The sequence below is a fragment of the Neofelis nebulosa genome, chromosome 6 (genome assembly GCF_028018385.1).
Source record: "Neofelis nebulosa isolate mNeoNeb1 chromosome 6, mNeoNeb1.pri, whole genome shotgun sequence".
NCBI lineage: Eukaryota > Metazoa > Chordata > Mammalia > Carnivora > Felidae > Neofelis > Neofelis nebulosa.
In genome coordinates, this window is record NC_080787.1 from 155,925,418 (window position 1) to 155,933,168 (window position 7,751).

Genomic DNA, 7,751 nt, shown 5'->3' on the forward strand with positions numbered 1-7,751 from the left:
AAATTATAATACAATATATGATTATGCCTAAATGAGCCATAGGAGAGATGAAGATACTCTGTGGTCCAACCAAGCATACGGAAGTGAAAAGACTAAGAAACAACTACCCATACTCTTGAAACTGCCTTGGCCCCTCCAACCAACCTAGTAGTCTTTGAACTTTATCAAGCACCCTTAGCCTGACTGATTAACCTTTCTTTATCTGTATGTCATGCATTCTTTCCTAGAAAGAACAAAGCACTTCTGCATGTGAGGAAACAGAAACCAGACGCCCTTGCACAACCTCTGAGCACTGCAATAATATCTGTAGCTGGCAGCATCGGGGCTGCTCGTAATCAAGAAATATTATGGACCACTGCACTCCTTTTACTGATTACTTGCCCTAAATTCCTTTAAAAATCCCTGGCAGAACCTCTTAGCTGGCCTTTGGACAAGAGTTCACCTTCTCCCCAGGTGGCTGTCCTCCTGAAGAAAGCTCATATTCCTTTCCAATCAAAACTCATCTCTTGAGTATTGGCTTTTCTTTTCTTTCCTTTTCTCTTTTCTTTTCTCCTTCCTTTTTTAAATTTTAACTAGCCTCCAGGCCCAATGTTAGTGTTGAAATCACAACCCCGAGATTAAGAGTTGCATGCTCTACCAACTGAGCCCGCCAGGTGCCACTTGAGCATTGACTTTTCAAGCCCTGGGCAGCCAAATTTGGGATTCACTAACAAATTTTGGCAAGCCATTCAGGAACCAATGCCCCCGTGGCATCCGGTCCCCCCCCCCCCCCCCCCCCAGAATCCTAAGGCAGAGCAGAGGGCCACGGCTTCCTTTTAGTTTCCTGGGCTTGTAGCTTGGAGGACCGCAGGAGGTTAGCTTCTCTGGGCTAGTTGGTCTCCAGGAGGAAATCTGAGGGATCTGTCCCTACAGCTGATGAGACTATTTTTGTCTCCGGGAAACTCCCTGCTGATTCCCGAACGACACTAGCTGCCAATTTCGCTTTTTGGTTTGACTGGAAAGGAAAGGAGCATTTGGGGGACTTGACAAACTTCTGGACCAGATAAGTCCATCGGAGTGCCTGCTGATGCAAGTTTCTCATTTGTGAAGCATTGGGTGCTTTTGTTTCATTGTCCATGTTTTTTTGTTTCCCATTAGAAAGTCACAGCTTTCAGGAGAAACTAAAAGGGACTTGAATAATGGTCGATTTATTTGGAATTTGGAACAGATCTGTTTTGGTGTGTGTGCAGGTGGAGGGGGTTGTGTTATGTTAAATGTGTGTATAATGGGAAATTCCATTTCTATCCCACCAAATAACCCACTGGACTGAATTTTGAATAAGTGAAAGGAATATAGGCGGGAACCTATGACTAAGAAGAAGGTGGTCTTTTACTGTAACACAGCTTGGTGGTCCATGTACCATTTAGAGATGAGATGGCCACTAAATGACTCTCTTGGGTTCCTTCCTCCCATTCAGTTGCCTCCAAACAAGGGGTCTTGGTTTGGTTCTCTTAGGAAGCCATTTGGGAGCGCCTGGGTGGCTCAGTCAGTTGAGCGTCCGACTTCGGCTTGGGTCATGATCTCATGGTTTGTGTGTTTGGGCCCCGCGTCGGGCTCTGTGCTGACAGCTCAGAGCCTAGGGCTGCTTCAAATTCTCTGTGTCTCCCTCTCTCTCTGCCCCTCCCCTGCTCGCACTCTGTCTCTCTTTCTCTCTAAAATATAAATAAAATATTTTTTAAAAAAGGAAGCCATTTGGTTCAGTTAGTGAAACTCCAACTTTGGGGGTGGAACCAGAAACTAGGAAGTGTTCAGTTCAATTGGTGAAGCCCCCAACTTTTAGGAAAGAACAAATGCTAACGGAGATACTCTGGGCTTCATTCAGTCATAGTTGTGTGTCTTGTGTATTCTTTCTGAACCTTTGCCCAGGAAGATTGGGAATACACCTTCTCTTCCCAAAGAAGGTCCATTAGGACGTAATTTAAATAAAAGGTACAGAGAGCTGAAAAGCAACCAGACAAAAACCCTGTTTTTCAGGAGAGAGAGACAAGAGACAGAGAAAAAAGGGATGTTACTCTAAACTTTGAATCTGCCTCTGGCCTTTCTGGTGGCACCTTCGCACCTCCGCCTCCCCCTCCCCCTCCCCCTATTTCTGTACCACTGTGGGCACCCGCTCCCATAGCTGGCTCCTCTACCCTCTTTGGTGCCTGGGGCATCGTCAGCTTCTGCTCCTCCTCCTCCTTTCATTATCAAGAAGCAAAAAGCACCCTGAGCCGTTGGGCCCCCCCCTTGAGGTTCAAGCTAAAGCACCTCCCAAATTCCCATGGAGGGATCCAGGGACTCCCCAAACTTAAACCACTTACCTCAGATTTCCCCACAGATGCCTCAAGTAAAAAGTGACAGTGGGGAACAAATTAATTGAATTTTAGTGGACACAGGCACAACACATTTGGTATTAAAGCTAATTCAAGGTTGGGGCGCCTGGGTGGCTCAGTCGGTTAAGCGTGTGACTTCGGCTCAGGTCATGATCTCACAGTTCGTGAGTTGGAACCCTGCTTGGGATTCTCTCTCTTTCTCAAAATAAATAAATAAAATTGAAAAAAAATTTAAAAATAGTAAAAGCTAATTCAAGATTTTTGGTTTAATTAAAATAGACATGCTTTTGGAGTTATCAACATGGAATGTGACACAGATAATCAGCTTTTATTCAACCTGAATTTATTAGTTAAAATCATGTTGTATCAGTTGCAATTTGTCAACAAAAATGACTTAAAATGATGGTTGATTTTGTCTGTCTCAAAGTTTTCCTAATTGTTAAGAACAAGTAGTCTGAATAAATAAAAAAGTTTATAGCTTTCAAAATCTTTGGCAACCCAAAACTTTAAAGTTTTTCTAAGTTAAATGATAAATTGGGTTGAACTCATTAGATATCTAATTATTTTCCAAATGAGATAAAGTACTGAAATATTTACTAAACATAGGCTTATCTGTTTCTGGCTCCTTCTTACAGAGAAACTAAAGGTACTTGGGTCTGCTAACAAACATAGTTCATACTTAATTGGAAGAGTGTACAAAAAACATGTTTTTAAAAATTATGAAGGTGTTCATAAATTTGCCATCTAAAGAATCTTAGTGTAACAGTTCACAATTGGTTCCTACTTAATTTTCACTGGAGACTAAGGTTTCTAAGAGTTAAAAATCTTCTAAATGTCAGTAAGACTGATGGAAATAAGGAAAGCAACTCTGTATGTAGGAAAGTAAGAGATGTGTAAGAAAGATATAAGAAATGAGATTACGTTTTTGTTGAGGTAAAAGTAATTTTGTCCTAAAATGAGACTGGTTATTTAGAGAGAAAAGGCTTAGGACAAAATCTGAGTGAAAAAGAAAAATTGTAGAAGGTTTGTGAAGGGAAAACTTTGGTAAAGAATTTTATTTGTGGTCAAAACTAAGATTGAAATGAATGGATTCTGGGGCACCCAAGTGGCTCACTTGGTTGAATGTCAGACTTTTTATTTCAGCTCAGGTCATGATCCCTAGGTTGTGGGATCAAGACCCATGTCAAGCTCTGTGCTGATGGTGCAGCTTGTTTAAGATTCTCTCTCTCTCTCTCTCTCTCAAATAAAATTTAAAAAAAGACATTTTCTTCAATTGTCGGTCTGTTCTTGATAAGAAAGTATAAACAAAGTTTTTTTTTTTTCTTTATCTGCACAGAAAGTTTCTATGTTTGTCTTTATCAGGTCTTTGATTACTTAAGAGAACTAAAACTTCCCAATATTAAAGGAGGTAAGTTTTGCTAACAACTATATAACTTCTGTGTAGAATCTCTTATTGCCATCCTGGCTAAATAGGTAATAAAGGGTGCTTGCCTGCCTCAGTCAGTAGAGTTTGTGACTCTTGATCTCCAGGTTGTAAGTTCTGGCCCCACAGTGGGTGTAGAGATTACTTAAAAAAATAATTTTTTTAAAAGATAATTATAGGGGCACCTGGGTGGCTCAGTCAGTTAAGCATCCAACTTCGGCTCAGGTCATGATCTCGCGGACCGTGAGTTCGAGCCCCACGTCGGGCTCTGTGCTGACAGCTCGGAGCCTGGATCCTGTTTCGGATTCTGTGTCTTCCTCTCTCTCTGACCCTCCCCCATTCATGCTCTGTCTCTCCCTGTCTCAAAAATAAATAAATATTAAAAAAAAAAAGATAATTATATATTGAGTGTTATGATAATGATCCTATTTAGGCATGTGCTTTAGAACTTTGAGGGTTTTTTTTTTTATGTTTATTTTGAGAGTCAGAGATAGAGAGCACCAGCACATGAGCAGGGGAGGGGCAGAGAAAGAGGGAGAAAGAGAATTCTAATTTAACGGTTTTTTTTGTTTGTTTGGTTTTTTTTTTTTGTTTGTTTTTTTTGAGACAGAGAGAGACAGAGCATGAACAGGGGAGGGGCAGAGAGAGAGGGAGACACAGAATCGGAAGCAGGCTCCAGGCTCTGAGCCATCAGCCCAGAGCCCGACGCGGGGCTCGAACTCATGGACCGTGAGATCGTGACCTGAGCTGAAGTCGGACGCTCAACCGACTGAGCCACCCAGGCGCCCCGAGAGAGAGAATTCTAAGCAAGCATCTTGATGTCAGCTCAGAGCCCAATGTGGGGTTTGATCTCATGAACCTAACTGTGAGATCATGACCCAAGCTGAAATCAAGAGTTGTATGTTCAACTGAGTGAGCCACCCAGGTGCCTCTAAATAAGTTTTTTTCATTAATTAGGCTTGTTTATTTTGTATGTTAAGCGACTTGGGAAACACTGTCAAACAAATGATGATAAACCTTGCTTGAAACATCGCTGATTCTCTAATGTTTGCTTTTCCACATTTAAAGAAATTTTCTCTTAAGGTATCTATGCCTTATAGAAATATGATAAAATATTCATTTGTGAACATATTGAAACATTTAACTTTTCTCCCTATATGAACCTTCCTGAATCCAGAAACTCTCAGTGAGTATTCTTTCTTTCATGGCAATTATAATTATTTGCATAAGTTCAATAAAAATCTGTTCTCCCTGTAATAGGACACCGTGGGAAATATTGGTTATATTACCAAGGTTTTGAGTAGAATGTCATATTTGAGAAAGACACGAATAGATTCAGATATGACCAGGGAGCTTTAAGGAACTAAGATTGAGTTTATAGAGTCAATAAAGCTCCTTGGAGATATTCATGGGATACGTTGCTTACAGAGTTCTCAGCAGCCTTACTAGGTGAATAAAGAATGTCACTTCCTGGAAGGTGGAGGAAACCCTAGAATATTTGGGGTATCTCAAGAAGAGGAATTCACCCAAATCTACAGGTATTACAGGCAAATCTGATGGCAAGTTATTGGCTTGGTATCTGGCCTCAAGTCGTTATTAAAAGTTCAATCTAGATATTCCTTATGAAAAGTTCTAGCAAAGCAATTTTGTGTTTTTTGTTTTGTTCGTTTGTTTTTTTGTTTTGGCAAGCAAGTTTTTAAAATTTTTAAAAATATTTTAAAAAGTTTTCCTTTCATTTATTTTGAGAGAGAGAGATAGAGAGCAGGGGAGGGGCAGAGAGAGAGGAGAGAGAATCCCAAGCAGGTTCTGTGCTGTCAGCACAGGCTCCGTGGAACCATGAGATCATGACCTGAGCCAAAGTCAAGAGTTGGATGCTCAAATGACTGAACCAACCAGGCGCCTTGCAAAGCAAGTTTTAAAGAATTTATATGGTCAATCACTATTCTTGCTGAGCTTATGTAAATAATCAGACCAAGTCTGTTAAAACTAGACTTGTTTTTCAAATGAATTAGTCTCAATTTGGCTATCTTTGGAAATTGCTGGAAGCCGAGCTACCCAGCCTGAGTGGCAAAGCCCAGGCTGTGGATGGATTGGTGACTGCAGGGCGGCCCACTGACAGTGAAGCTTCTTGTACTCCCGCTTTTAGGTAATTTGGCCTTAAAAGTACCTGGGGTATTGTCTGTTGGGGAATTGCCCTCGGCAGACCCCCTGGGGAAAAAAAAAAACAAAACCATTAGGGAAGAAAATAAGGTTCTGCAAGAAATTGTGCGACCTTGCGTTTAGCCCTTGCCATTCCCCATGGAGGCTCCTCTACTTGCAGGAAGGATAGCCTCATGCATTTGCCAGCAAAGATGGCCAACGAAGGACAGACATATGGATCCGAAAGCCCCACTCCGGTAACTAAGGAGTGTATCTATGGACACAGGTCACTCTGACCCCTGGGCCCACTTGGCCCCCAGGAGGCATTCCAGATGATGATTGAACCTAGTCGGTTAAAGTACAGAATGGTTCATTGGTTCCATTGTGTCTCTGAGAATGTATAAGACATGGGTTTCTAAGGCCCTCTTGGCCCCCTTCCTGGCACCTTGGACCCAGGCGAACACTTTTGTTCTTCAAAACCACGAATGATTCAGGGAAACAACTAAGAGGTCGTATCCCTGTAACTGTTCCACTTGAGGTGTTGAGAGATAAATGACCTTTCGTGAAAACAGCAAAGCAAATACTTCATAAATTATAGATAAACATAGATACATAATAAAAACAATAAAAGAAATTAATCAATAAGCAAAGGGCAGGAGGGAACGTTATGACAAAACAATCATGTTATTCCTTATGGGGTAATTACACAAAGGAACGTTTTCAAAATTAGATAATGTTAGAAAAACATAGATGACGTATGCTACAAGGAAATCACTAGCATATATAATGCCACGTTTACTGCAATAAATCGGCCAGTTCAACACACTGCTGTTGTCTGTGTCCATTTTTATTTTTGTTTTGTTTTATTTTCACTTTTTCGCTAACGCTGTTCATCCTTTGGGAACCCCTGGACCTGCCGGAGCCGGACTCCGGCAGGAAATGAGGGTGACTTTAGGAAGAAAAATTATGTTTCAATAACACACCTTTGTGGATGTTAAATTCTAGTCTGATTGTCTTTGAGTGTTTGTTGTTTGCCTAAGCTAGACAACTTGAGGTAAACTTCAGAGCGATTGTCACAATAGCTCACGTATAGACAGTCTTTGTGCTTGTTGCTCTGTGAGAATAATAACAAGCCCCATGGGCATATAATTTGAACAGCTGGACATTGGGATGGACTCTTCAACAACGGTTAACTCAACTATCACCTTGACCAATTCTATGTGGCTGGGATGACAAAATCATTCTTTTGAAGCTGGAGCTCACCCCATTCCATGGGGTTAATTGTGTACTTGTGGAAATAGTGGGTGGCCTCGCTTTTTCTTATGACTGGATTGGATGATGCACTTGGGGATGCCCTTATCTCCTGGGACAAGTCATCTCCCACTTGACAGCGATTCCTGGCACATCAAGTAAAGAAGGCCTTTTGATGGTTTTATCCCTTACCATATTTGTCCCAGGAGCTACCTTTATTGATATAAAATTGCAAGTAGAGGCTTTAGCCAAGCATACAGCAGCCACCTTTAACCAAACCCGACGTGCAGTCACCCACAAATTTGAAATGTAGCTCTCCAAAACCGAATGGCCTTTGGTATCCTGACTGCAGTACAAGAAGGCACCTTAAGGAGAGCTTAAGGAGGCTCTCATTAAAATAGAGTGTTGTGTATATACTCAAAAAATGTAACTGAAGTCATGAAAGATTTAAACACATTACCACTATAGATGCCCTAGCTCTAGATCCTTTTAGCAGTTGGCTAGATTTAATTCCTTCCAAATGGAAATATACCCTATTAAACATTGCTATATTTCCTGTTCTCTTTCTCTTTTGTTGTTTCACTTTT